The sequence below is a fragment of the Schistocerca gregaria genome, chromosome X, assembly GCF_023897955.1.
Source record: "Schistocerca gregaria isolate iqSchGreg1 chromosome X, iqSchGreg1.2, whole genome shotgun sequence".
Taxonomy (NCBI): domain Eukaryota; kingdom Metazoa; phylum Arthropoda; class Insecta; order Orthoptera; family Acrididae; genus Schistocerca; species Schistocerca gregaria.
Window position 1 is genome coordinate 612,673,918 of NC_064931.1, and position 13,746 is coordinate 612,687,663.

At 41.3% G+C, this 13,746-nt stretch overlaps 1 protein-coding gene and 1 non-coding gene across 2 annotated transcripts in view; both read left to right on the forward strand.

The window, feature by feature from the left end:
* LOC126298026 (innexin shaking-B) overlaps positions 1 to 13,746 on the forward strand; it is a 370,506-nt gene that overhangs the window by 162,801 nt on the left and 193,959 nt on the right. The gene's annotated exons all lie outside the window — the stretch shown is intronic.
* Trnat-ugu (transfer RNA threonine (anticodon UGU)) lies at positions 5,227 to 5,300 on the forward strand. The gene has a single exon. It is a non-coding gene; the product is annotated as a tRNA-Thr (tRNA).

Sequence of the window (13,746 nt, forward strand, 5' to 3'; positions counted from 1 at the left end):
ATGTCCACAGCTAGCCCTTGCCACTCAACTAGAAATCTACGTCAGTGCCACCAGGTGATAGCATACTGTAGCAGACTTTTATCCCTGTTCACTGGGCATTGGGCATAAATCCTGCTAGATGGTAGCACACGTCTCAGATATGTTAATTCTCTCACTATATACTATAGTAAAGTTAGACTGGACGTCAATATATGTGAAGTTGTACTGACAGTAAACCTATTTTGTGGGTTTCTGAATGAGCCATAGTATATTAAGTTACCCATTTTATCGTAAAATATCCCATTCGAGGCGCTGAGAACCATAAGGGCCTAAAGCACATCACCATTGATTGTGAGATTGTAGAATTTATCCATGCTTTTGAAATCTGTTGATCTTATTGTGAGTGAGGTTTTTCTGTGTTATAGGTCCACACTGTATGTATGAAAACTCTCGAAAAGCTATATCATTGGTTTCTCTGACATGCACTTAAATGTGGGATCGCTGGCTGAGTGCTTTAGAACCTTCTGGGTCTCAGCACCTCACGTGTGTTCTAGTCAAGTGAGGATGTTGGTACACATTACTACTTGAGTTTAATCATTTCCACAAACGGCACTTTGTGTTTCGAGTTGGTTGTTTACTGTGCGGGAACCGGATTTCGTGTGCGGTGCTAAAATTAATTACATTGAATCTATTTTAAATGTCAACAGAAAAGTAAAGCTGGTCGTGAGTCGTGTCTGGGTAGCTCCGTCGGCAGAGCACTTACCCACGAAAGGCAAAGGTCCCGACTTCTAGTCTCGGCCTAGCACACAAATTCAGTCTGAAAGCAAGTTTCATATTAGTGCACATTCCACTGCAGAGTGAAAATCTCCTTGTGGGAACAGAAATGTAAGTTACCATGAAAAGTTAAACGCAAAGAAAATAGGGTCTCTGAGAACAGACCCCTTGGTTTGGGAGAATGACGAAATCAAGTAAGCATGACTACAAGAAAACATTTAACAAGGAAGTGTACAGTTAGCACAAGTTGTTGTGTAGGTGCAGCGTAAGAATATCTGATTTTCAGCCCGGAAGTAAATTCGTGAACTAATACATGTCTTAGGAAACTTGTACATTTGGGTGAAAAAATGGAAAAAATCCCGAAAACTCCCACTGACAAAAAAAAAGAGAAATGGAGAGTTGCGAAAATTACACATTATTTCGTTATTTCAAAAAAATGGTTCAAATGGCTCTGAGCGCTATGGGACTCAACATCTTAGGTCATAAGTCCCCTAGAACTTGGAACTACTTAAACCTAACTAACCTAAGGACATCACACACACCCACGCCCGAGGCAGGATTCGAACCTGCGACCGTAGCAGCCCCGCGGTTCCGGACTGCAGAGCCAGAACCGCACGGCCACCGCGGCCGTCTTCGTTATTTCCTTAAACTGTACTTCATTATATACAAAACAACAAAATTCCACAGAAACAATTCTTCCTTTTGTCGGATAAGTTATGCACTTTATTATTATTAGTAGTAGTAGTGTTATTATTATTGGCAGTGGCTGTAGATTTATAAACTTGTTGATAAGCAAAGCTGTTATACAGCAGATACTGTTAACTTCACAGTCTCAGATTTATCTGAACCTAAAAATCTGAGAACACCCAGAATGTATACTCACGAGCAGCCACTGGTAACTGAGAAACGAAGTGAAGCGTGCCCGCACGGAGTGCATTAGCGGGAGGCTGTGTGGGAGGAAACGCCGCTCGCCCTTTCTGAAAACTGATTGTAAACGGCCCGTGCTTGCGTAATCCACGATATCTCGGCTCGTGGACCACTTACAAAAATATAAGACTGAATATGAATCTCCATCTCCATCAAGCGTATAAGTGTAAAATGTTAATTGCATCCACTTGATTTTTAAAAACAAACGTTAACTCGACTCCAGAAGGTCGAAGAAAAATTTTCGTCTCAATCCGTGGAAAAATTTCAGCAATTTCTTTCTTAAGATTTATTTTCATACAGTAAAAAGCGATTTAGTTAGAAAAAACGAATAGTTACGACAAAAGCGTGAAAAAAGAGCCTGGAAAGCTACAAATAGATAAAGGCAAATTATGTCGCCGCAGGCAGCAGATCAGATCTCTCTGCTGTGCGTTCCCATTCCTGCTACACCCTCAGCTTCTCCACAAATACATTAGTCTGCCCTGTAAATGTGACAGTTGGTTTTATTTCGCTTATTATGTTTTTTTTTAAATTTCACTATTAACGTCCTCTAGGATATCTGTTTCTGTTAAGTATAGCCGGCCGAGGTGGCCGAGCGGTTCTAGGCGCTACAGTCTGGAACTGTGCGACCGCTTCGGTCGCAGGTTCGAATCCTGCCTGGAGCATGGATGTGTGTGATGTCCTTAGGTTAGTTAGGTTTAAGTAGTTCTAAGTTCTAGGGGACTGATGACCTTAGAAATTAAGTCCCATAGTTCTCAGACCCATTTGAACCATTAAGTGTAAAAGACGCGCCAAACAATAAAACAGTGCTGCTGAGATTCTTATGTCCAGTGTTCGTTGGTCATTTCTAGCTGTCAGCATTGTTATTAAAATAGCACTAATAGTTTTCCTCATATTTTATAATAACCGAATATTTCAAAGCAATTTAAATTTTACTGACAAATATTACTCGTTTTAAAAAACGTTTAATTTAGAAAGGAAAATAAAATTTGTACACAAATATATCGGTCATTCTACCCGGTCACTAGTAAAAAATAGAAACACTGTTGTAACCGAAACCAAACAAACACGAAAAATACCGGTTATTCAGAACCAAAATACCGGTGTCGGTTTTAACCGATCGGTTTTCTCCATCCTTGTAGCCTCACACACGGCGCAGCCTCAGTGTGCTTTCTAGGCAATTTCCCACTCTCGTCTGTACAAATTCCTGGCTGGATACCCATGTTTGCCTCTGCACGAAACAACAGACATAAACACATAAAACAAAAAATACATGATTCGCAAATAAATCACGGCCTCGACATTCATTGTTGTCTTAGGTTAAGTTAACGTTTTGGCGTCAGAAAGCCCGTCCGATAACAGGCAAACTTCAATGCAGACTCCATAGAAACTAAATAAATAATCGAACAATACACTATTGGTGAACTAATACCAGGAAAGGAGAAGATAAAGAAATATGTACTTGAGGATGCTTTTCAGATCATGAAAGGAAGACAGAGGGAATAAAAGCCACCGGTGAAACGGTACATTGTATTAGATTTGCTGTTGACATATGATACTTGCCGACTACGAAAAAGAAATGAGTAGGACGTTCCAAGACCTATCAGACATAGAAATTAAAGGTGAACAGAGGGGAAATAAAAGTAATGGTAGCAAGGAAAATATGGGTGAAATTAAAACCAATATAAAAACGGATGATGTCAGAATTATTCACGTGAAAAAATTTTGTTATTTCGGAGTTTAATGGAAATGAAGAGAAGCACTGCATTGACAAAACAAGCATTTATGACGAAGAAAAAAATTTTAACTAGAAAACATATGAATGGAGATGTCAGATAATCCTTTACAAAAAGGTTCAAATGGCTCTAAGCGCTATGGGACTTAACATCTGAGGTCATCAGTCCCCTAGACTTAGAACTACTAAGTAACCAAAGGACATCACACACATCCATGCCAATGGCAGGATTCGAACCTGAGACGTAGCAGCAGCGCGGTTCCGGACTGAAGCGCCTAGGACCGCTCGGCCACAGTGACCAACAATCTTTTACAAAATCTGTTTTGTAGAGTACTCTGCTCTATGGAAGTGAAAGCTGGACTCTGGGGAAACTGAAAAGAATCAATTTGAAGTTGTTAAATTGTGGAAAATGACAGGAACGAGATGGATAGAAAGAAAAACCAACCTGGTAGTCTTGAGTAAAGTCAACAAAGCGATAAAATTATTCAAGGAAACTGAAAAGAGAAAAACAAAATTTACCGAAAACGTCACCATACGTAACACCTTAATCATTAATATTCGTGAAAGGAAAGTACTGAGGACGAAAGGAAGAGGAAGAGGAGTATCTGAAAGACACCGAGAAGAGGATAGCATATGACAATTACTGAAACGGAAAGCCAATGACAGAAGAGAGTGGTTGCATCCACAAGCCATTAGCCTTTAGAATATGTATGCATAAATTACTTTAGCTAGCGTCATTGTGGATCGTAAGTCTTTGTATATGTAGTTGCTAAAAAGTAAGGAAGCTATTACGCTACCCACCTGCTTCCCTCTCGGTATGACAGTACATGCCTAGTTGCAATGGCATTACTTCTCCCTAGTGTTGCTGCTGATATTGCGTTTAAAGTAACAATTAATTTTTTTCTATTGTTATTAATGACTGGACGTGTTCAAGGTTTCTAACTGTGAATCGCTGATACGAGTAACGAACTCGGTCATTTTTGCAGGTAGATTAGCAGGAAACCAGAGTACAACATTTTTGCGCATTTCCAAGGATCACTCGTACAATATAACGGGAATCCTTATTACTCCATTCTACACTGATACGAGAGTTAACCGCCCACTACGATTTTCTCCAACAGACTCCATCATACTGATTCGATTCGACCAAATGCACCATTCCCGCATTTAACACTATCGATGGACATGCATCATCGTTAATCTTCATTGCATCATGGAATCATTTATAATTCATCATTGTTATTCAAAGATTAATTTTATACGTCGCTTCTTCATCCGCCAGAAGCAGCGTACGCCAAGAATAGAATATATCGAGCATCACTGGTGAGTAGACATGTAGATAATATTCCGTTAAAAACTCGACGGGTGAGAATAATTACATAAGGAGAGGAAAAAGAAGGAGGGAAAGAAGGAAAAAGGAATAGTTGAGAATTTTTACTGCTATACAAAGACAGATTAAATGCTGCTTTGATGTCTTCTTAATACATTATGGACTACCCTCTTTCGAAAGTGCACGGACAGCACGGGCTAAATAGGGAAAGGTAGTATCTATTCCCGTAGTATCTGGTAGTATCTGTTACCGTCATATATAGTTAAAATATGGCTTCCCGGCCATTAACCTTCTTGTGTGCGAACGCACACGTTATGCTCGAACTCGTACGGGACTTCGTAGATTAACCTGCCACAAGTAATGTGTATGATGGGCAAACATCTATTAGGCGCACTACGAATGTAGTGGTGTGGAGATGTTGGGAATGTGGGTCTCACGGGGAGCGTGCAAGGAAAAAGTCCCTGCAGGTGCACTATCCTCTGTACCCTCGATGGCTCAGATGGATAGAGCGCCTGCCATGTAAGCAGGAGATCCCGGGTTAGAGTCCCGGTCGGGGCACACATTTTCAACATGTCCCCAATGAAAGTACATCAACGCCTGTTTGCAGCTAGGGTGTCCATTTAATTACCATTTCACAAATAGGGAAAGTCTGAGTGTTGCACACAGGTATAGCTGGAACAGACAACAACATAAGATGAACTTTGATGTAACTAGAGTGGGGTGCCAAACTTAAGGAAGAATGTAGTTTTTTGAATGATCTGCAACTGTGAAGTAATATAGCTCGATGAAGCTTCCACCATACATAAGAAGAACTGCAATGGAACAGTACAAGTAGTAACTGAAAGAAATACGGAATGAGAATAACCAAATGGCACTTTCATTCAAAGACAATAATTAAACTGAAGTCACTGCGACTTGTGATGTTCCCCTGAACTTCACAGAAGGCGGGACATGGTTCTTAAAAAGGGTGTGCGGTCACCACGGACAGCAAAGCATGCTTTACAGCGCACACCAATGCTGGCTACAAGGCCGGTAAGGAGTTCTTGTGATAGGGCGTTCGAGTCCCCACCAACGCGGTTGACAATTGCTAGACGATTATTGGTACATGCGGACGTGCTGGAATACGTCTCCCAACGTTGCTCGATAGGATTTAAGTCGGGGAAACGAGCAGGCCAGTTAATTTTCCGAATGTCTTTTCCTTCCAAGAAATCCTCCAACTGGTGCTTTTCGATGCGGTAGCGCATTGTCATTTATAAAACTGATGTCTGGGCTTAATAGACTCCTGAAAAGACGCATATGGAGAAGGAGTACAGTGACAGAATACGCCGAGAGGTGAGTGTACCGTGTTCAAAGATTTGGAAGTCAGTACACGAGTGCAACATTGTGCATCCGTACACCACAACAGCTGGACCACCAAAACGATCATGTTCGATAATGTTCCTGGGTGCACTAAGTGTAGCCATCTGAGGATCCGTATTTCTTAATGAAACGGTGAAGCCGGCGGGAGGTGTGACCGAGCGGAGGCGGGCCACCAGAAGGGGAGCCGGTTATTTCTGCCGGCCACGCTAAACTCGCAACACCAGCCTTCCGCTCAGTGTTCCGCATTTTATAAGCGGATAAGTCCCGCCCCGCGGCCGGATCCGACTGCTGCTGCTGCCGCCGCTGCGGCGTCCTTGGGTAGAAGTCTTCCAGGACACTCACCTGCTTAACAGAACAGCTCGCCAACTGCCTCTGCCTCATTCAGCTTACGAGATAATAGGTACGTTTGTTTGGAACTATTTTCACTTTTCTTCGAACAATGGCGTTCGTCGATTAGAGTGCGAGTTTCACGAGCTAATGTTTTGCCAAAACAGTTCACGTTAAACTGAAGTCTCGCCTGACTTCTTCTTCTGAATAGTTCCCGAACATTTTCATATGTGACAGGAACTGCTCCGACACCATAATCCAAAAGTCACTTGCTTCTAAGGTAGCGATGTTAAGTGGATCTGTATATAATCTGGGCGCCTGAATAATTGCTAAGATACCTGTCAGTTTATCAAAAGGTCTCCAAGCCATAATTCCCAGCTACAAGCTCGATCCGGTGCGCAGCATGATAATACGTAAAAAAGAACTTTTCACACGGTCACAAATATATGGCACATGTGACTTTTTTCCGTACTATAAGCTAACACTATGTTGTCACATCGCTAAGGACAAAACAGCAGCACAGCAGCACTCCGTCTTCAGGCCACAAGTGGTCCATCGGGACCATCCGACTGCCGTGTCATCCTCAGTTGAGGATGCGGATAGGAGGGGCGTGTGAGCAGCACACCGCTCTCCCGGTGATTATGATGGTTTTCTTTGACCGGAGCCGCTTCTATTCGGTCGAGTAGCTCCTCAGTTGGCATCACCCCGAAAAATGGCAGCACCACATGGCGGCCTGGATGGTGATCTATCGAAGTGCCGGCCACGTCCGACTGCGCTTAACTTCGGTGATCTTACGGGAACCGGTGTATCCACTGCGGCAAGGCCGTTGCCCTAAGGACAAAACGCCATAGAAAATACTCTGTTTGACAAAGAGTTGAAGCACTCAGAAGGAGAGGAGAAAACGACATGAAACTTCGCAGATTTAGAGGATATGTGTCGCTATTTCAGTGATAAACAAACCGGGAAAATGTATACAGAACTTGACAAAGTGAGCTCAGTTATCCGCCTGACGTTTCAGTCTCTCTGGCCTGGATACGTGCACTGTCTGGGTTGAGAAGGGTGTCATAAAAACTTTGTACCCTCTCCTTAGGCAAGCTGGACAGTAACTGTTGTAACTTGTCTTAGCCAGCCGCGGTGGCCGTGCGGTTCTAGGCGCTGCAGTCCGGAACCGCAGGACTGCTATGGTCTTAGGTTCGAATCCTGCCTCGGGCATGGATGTGTGTGATGTCAAAATGGCTCTGAGCACTATGGAACTTAATATCTGAGATCATCAATCCCCCAGAACTTAGAACTACTTAAACCTAACTAACCTAGGGACATCACACACATCCATGCCCGAGGCAGGATTCGAACCTGCGACCGTAGCGGTCACGCGGTTTCAGACTGAAGCGCCAAGAACCGCACGGCCACACCTGCCGGCTGTGTGTGCTGTCCTTAGGTTAGTTAGGTTTGAGTAGTTCTAAGTTCTAGGGGACTGATGACCTGAGATGCTGAGTCCCATAGTGCTCAGAGCCATTTGAACCATAACTGGTCTTTGGTATCCTGGATACTGCCATGGGACAGTCCGTACTGGTCCCACATATATTCTAACGGGAACAGATCTGGGGATCTTGCTGGTCACATGAGTATTTCAACATCACGCTGACAGTTCATGTTTGGACGAGCATTGTCTTATTGAAAACTCGCTCTAATATACTGTCGCATATTTAAGCGAGCATGGTCGTTTTGGAAAATGGCATCTGCATACTTTCGCGTGAAAAGTAACACATGAGGACGCAGATTGTCCTTGGCGTACAATTGTGCCGTCACAGTTACCCCAATTACTGCCAGCCGTGACCTGAAATCATACTCGATGGCTTCTCACACCATGGTACTTAAAGATGGAGTACCATTTCGGAAAACCTGCGGACTGCTGGTTAAATGTTTGAACTCCTCTCCTCACCATGGAGAGACCGGTGTCCTACTCAATATGCCACCTCTCCATCACATTTGTGAGTCATTTGTTTTCCTTTTAAATTAAAAATGAACTCTATGTTCTATCCTGTTGGGAGACCACACTACCCGTAAGACAATTTTTGGGTGGCTTCGCTGTGAATCTGAGGACAGTTTCCACTAAATTGAGGCTCTAATACATGTCCCACAGAGCCATATACCCTCCCTTCCTTATTTCATAATAGCTATGGCACCAACTTTGTCCGTTCGGTATCTGAACATACCACCTATAAATGTCCTTAAACAGCACTGAGAGCTTTTCGCAGCTTGATTTGTAATAGCGACAGCTCTTCCAATACTAACATGGAAACAGACAGGTTCATTTTGTATCTATAAAATGCAACGCTGCATTATGTGCTTGCTCATCATTAGGTGTCAGGAAATCTCTCTTTAGCGGTTCAGGAAAATGCCTGAAATGGTCCCAGCCTGAAATAAAAAAACGGATGATCGACACTAACTGAACACAATAGAATGTATTTAAATTTTACCATTCCCTTTTCTTTTACAAAATGTCATCCAGTTTCGTTGTACATATAGACGATAAATATTTTACTTCAGTCATTACATTGTCATTCTGCTTAGGTTCTAAGCCTGATATTTGAAAACCACAATAAAATTGTAAACCAGATGACAAAATGAAATATTTTGTAATATGTATGCAAACGTAACAAATAATGTCTAAAGCGGCATCAGGTCAACGGTACCAAATTAGTTAATATTTATCTCATAAATATTCAAATATTTTGGAAGGATATGTAGGAAATTTATTTTCTGTTCACAGAAAAAGTTCCTGAATTACAGTATGATACAGGGTGTAACGGGTGTAAGTGTAGATGTCTTTATGTGTGCTATTTTGATATGCTCATACATCAGTGTGTTGGTCGATAACTCTTCCGACAACATGTCACAAACTTTATTACCTGATGTTTTTTGCACACTAAGCTATACATGTCAGTATAGACTAGCCGTTATGTGTCCGCACTTCAACACCTGACATGCTGCCCAAGGGAAAATTAACCAACCTAAAAACATACGACTTGTTATGGCTATCATTATTAGTTTGCAAATGTAAATTCTGATGTAATGTTGTTCAGTATGTCTTCCTCAGTCATCCATAGAAATATCTGCACTTATAACCGTTATATAGTGTAGTGAGTGAAAGGCTCCAGGCGAATCACTCTAGTTTGCCCCAATGTATTTTGACTGGAGGTGGTATATCGGTCTAGAACATTACGCCGAATTACTTTGCTACATTGTTTGATGAAGTCGTCGGAAAACATGAATATAAGAGCTATTAAATGACATCTAGTATTAACTACATCGCTGTCCTACACTGACAAAGGGACCGCGCCTACTCGTCATCACCGATTTCGTTCTGATTTATGGTATATGCAGGGCTTGGCAGGAAATGAAAGTTACTGAAGTGGGGGCGCCAAACGGATAAGCCTTTAAGAAAAGTAGCATTTTTGGTGGGGCCCGGACGAAGCATGAGCCATTTATGTTAGCGTAGTTTCCAGATAGCGACTGCTGCAGCAGAATGAGTACAGAACAGTAACTCGAGGGTTGTGGTGTCAAGTCCCTATAAGGAAACTTTTTTCTTTTTTATTTTCAATTTTTCCGTTGCTTAACTGCAGATAAACCGAAAAATACTCAGTATTTTGCCTTCATTAATATTTTCATAAAAGACATGAAAAGTAAAGGAAAATTTGGGATTGCAAATAAATTTCGACCAAGCGTTTTCAAGACGTACACGAGAACTTAGTATATACATTAGGTACTTCTCTTATTTCACATTTGATGATATACATGAGCTGGGTTGATATTAATCGTAAATACAGAGGAACAGTAATTTTCTCAGCCTCTTGCACGTGTTATAGACTCCGTAGTTTTACAATTTCATGGTTTTAAATTGTGTAGAGAAAAAGAAGCTTGGTTATGTTCATAATCTCTCCCATCACACAGTATGGTAGAAAACCACGCGTAACGCATAATTTCACCAAATACTGGCGAGGATCACTTGTACAATGGAATGTATTTGAATGCAGTCTTCTCTGTATATAGATTCTTTTTCTCTCTCGATGAGATAAATGGAGATTTGAAGCTTTAAGTAATTTACCTGACGATGATAACAAACAACGCAGCGTTTCGGGGGGGGGGGGGGGGGAGGAATCACTATAATCCTTCACTATGGCAATCCTTCTTTGTCTTGAAAAATCTCGTCGTATAGAAATTGTAGATTGATTTGTCCTCTCCAGGAGTCAATTGTTCTCCTGCACGCAAGGCTTCATTCCATCAGTCAACAGACTTTTGTATCAGGATGTTACACCTTTCCGAGATTTTAATTGAAGTAATCAACAAATTCTTTATTTTGCCGCTTTTTCCATCACCGTTTTCTGAATCCCGCGTCGAAATGAACCAATACTGTCTTGTAGTCGTAGGTAGACTGTTGTCAATAATTTTCCAGAAATGGTTATAGCACATTGTTCCATATACGAGTGGGTTACTTTGTTCATATCCTGTCGTTGGTTATAAGTCAGTTGATAGTGGCCCCCTGGAAAGAAAACATACGAACGTAAATATTTTATTATGTGTGACGTTAAAGAGAGTATTTCGATTGACGTCAACGAATTAGAATTCTTCACTTACCTGCCTGATCAGACGCATTAATGAAATGTCTCTTCTTGGAAACACAGTCGCATAGTCCTTGTGGGCGCTGTAAGTACAATCCTTTCTTGGAAATTTATTTGTAATCCCAAATTTTCCTTCGACTTTTCGTTGCATGTCTTTTACGAAAGTATTAATAAACGCAATATATTGGCTATCATTTTGCTTTATTTGCAGTGTAAATAACGTAAAAATTGAAAATAAAAATTTTTACGGTTGGGTACTCGACCCCGTGACCCTTAGTTTAACGTTCTGCATTATTTCCGCTGCGCCGAACGCTACTTGGAAACTACACTAGCACAGATGGCTCATGCCGCTGTCGACTCGCACAAAAACTGCTACATTTGCTAAAAGCTAGGACGTATGGACCTCCCATTTCTGTCACTTTCATTTCTCCCCAGGTCATGCAGACGTCATAAACTTAAACGAAATGAGGATGACGAACAGTGTGAATGTGAGAAAAGACAGAGGAATTCGATTCTTCTTCATTAGCAGCACATATGACGTCCATCACTTCTCTGTTAAGCTCTTGGACAAAAACCAAACAAGGGGATATTTTTACAATAAGAAATAAAACGGCTATGATGATATGACGATACCCTGTGTCTTATTAAAGTACTTCTCTACTTACAAGAAGACCACACGGCAATCAGACATTAGTAATATTTTTTATATCTACGGTACGTGAAGTTCAGAACTCAAATATACCTCTCCCATAGCAGTTCGATGCAACTCTCATAAATTCTCGAGAAAATCAACTTTGAAGTTTTCTAACCATGTTTAATATGCTAAATTAAGATGCATATTTTTAGACGAGCAGTGTGGCTCTATCGTAGAGAGCTTGCTCGCTGTGTGGGAAAGCCTGGGTTCACTTCCCAGTAGAATCAGATTTTTAAACAAAGGTGCGTTCTATGCGAGCATTTGCGTGAAGCTTAGGATACACAAGGCGCATGAGACTTGTACCCTCAAAGTCGAGTCTCGTTTCGATTATTATTATAAAATTCATCAAACATGTCAATTAATACATCTAATTGTCAATTCATGAAAAATGCGTGTCCTCTTACTTTTAATTACGTATTGCACACAAGAATTCATCTTTCATTGCAAATAAATGTTCTCAATTACCGGTCTTTTATAAAAGATTGATAATAAAGATTGTATAATTTCAAGAATTAGAATTACATTTTTAAAGCTTTTTCTATTTTAGGTTTCACGTAAATGTTCATAGAAAATGAACTTTTGTTTAGAAATTGGATTCCGCCAGGATTCGGACCGAGGCCCTCATGACTCAGGCGGGTGAGCACTTTAGTATATAGCCACGGGGCTTGTCGAAAGAACATGATCTTTGCTTAGAATACTAAAAATTTTCGGAAATCTTCAAGGTCGAGAGCTGCATCGAACTTTTGGGGAAAGATGTATTTGAGTTCCGAATTTCGTGTAGCACACATAAAAGATTACGTAAATCCGATTGCCGTGTGGTTCCACTTTTAGAAGATTCTGCGACAAAGCGTTACGTAAAGAAGTAAAGAGGAGCAGCCGGAAATTAAAAAGATTCAGTTTGACATACATTACATCTCTGACAACAGCTTACGGCTTATTCCCTTAAAAGACGACCAGCCGCAGTATTACGCCTATACTTAATGGGAGAATATAGAACCCCTCATTCAGAAGCTTAGCATCAGTCAATCTTAACAGCAAGCATGGAGGTAAGGTGGCCCATATATTGTAAGTAGCTGCTTAAAGTATGCAATTATTCATGCTGGAAAAGTCTGCAATAGATGTGTCTTGATTAAAGAGTACCAGTATCCGGAGAAGATACGCCAAAAGAAAACAAGTCTCAAGATATTTCCCGCATGTCGTAATGGTGGCTGCGACGAAGAAACAGATGGTTGCGAAATTCCTTTTCCTCAGAAAATTCCCTAAAAAATGTTCGTCTGTCATTGCAAATACCTTTCGCAGGATCTAGTCGAATATGATCGAAACTTCATCCTTTATTTAGTTGCGCATGAATTTCGTGGTCTCTAGATGATAGTTGCAGATGTAGATATCGGTCGATATTGCTGAAAAAGAAACTGCGTCTGTGTGAGTGTTCTGCAAATTGTTGTGAAGTACATGGTAGGAGGTACTTCCTGTACTTCCCAGTGTACCTCATATTATGGTTTCTTCGCATAATCATTTGTTTGCCTGCTCATGTCGGCATACGGATCGTTCCTTTGGTATGCATCTTTTTTTTCCCCCTCAGAATCTAGTTATACCCAGGAATTTGTATGAATTGTCGGGGGCCAACTATGACTTATTGATGTTTTAGTCACAGGATATTGAGATTCACGTTTCCTGAAGTGCACAATTCTATAATTTTTGTAAATTTCAAACAAGTAGCCAATGTTCGTATGACTCATCAGGGTCTAACTATACTTGTGCAGCTTTCTGTAGACAGTACTTCATCACGAGTAACTGCAACATTTACAAACTGCCTGAGGATACTATTAATACTTTCTGCCAGGCTATTAATTTACAACATGGACGCCAAGGGTCACAACAGACTTCAATGCAGACAATTGTAGACCTGTTTCTATGCCATCGCCGGCCGAGGTGGCCGAGCGGTTCTAGGCGCTACACTCTGGAACCGCACAACCGCTACGGTCGCAGGTTCGAATCCTGC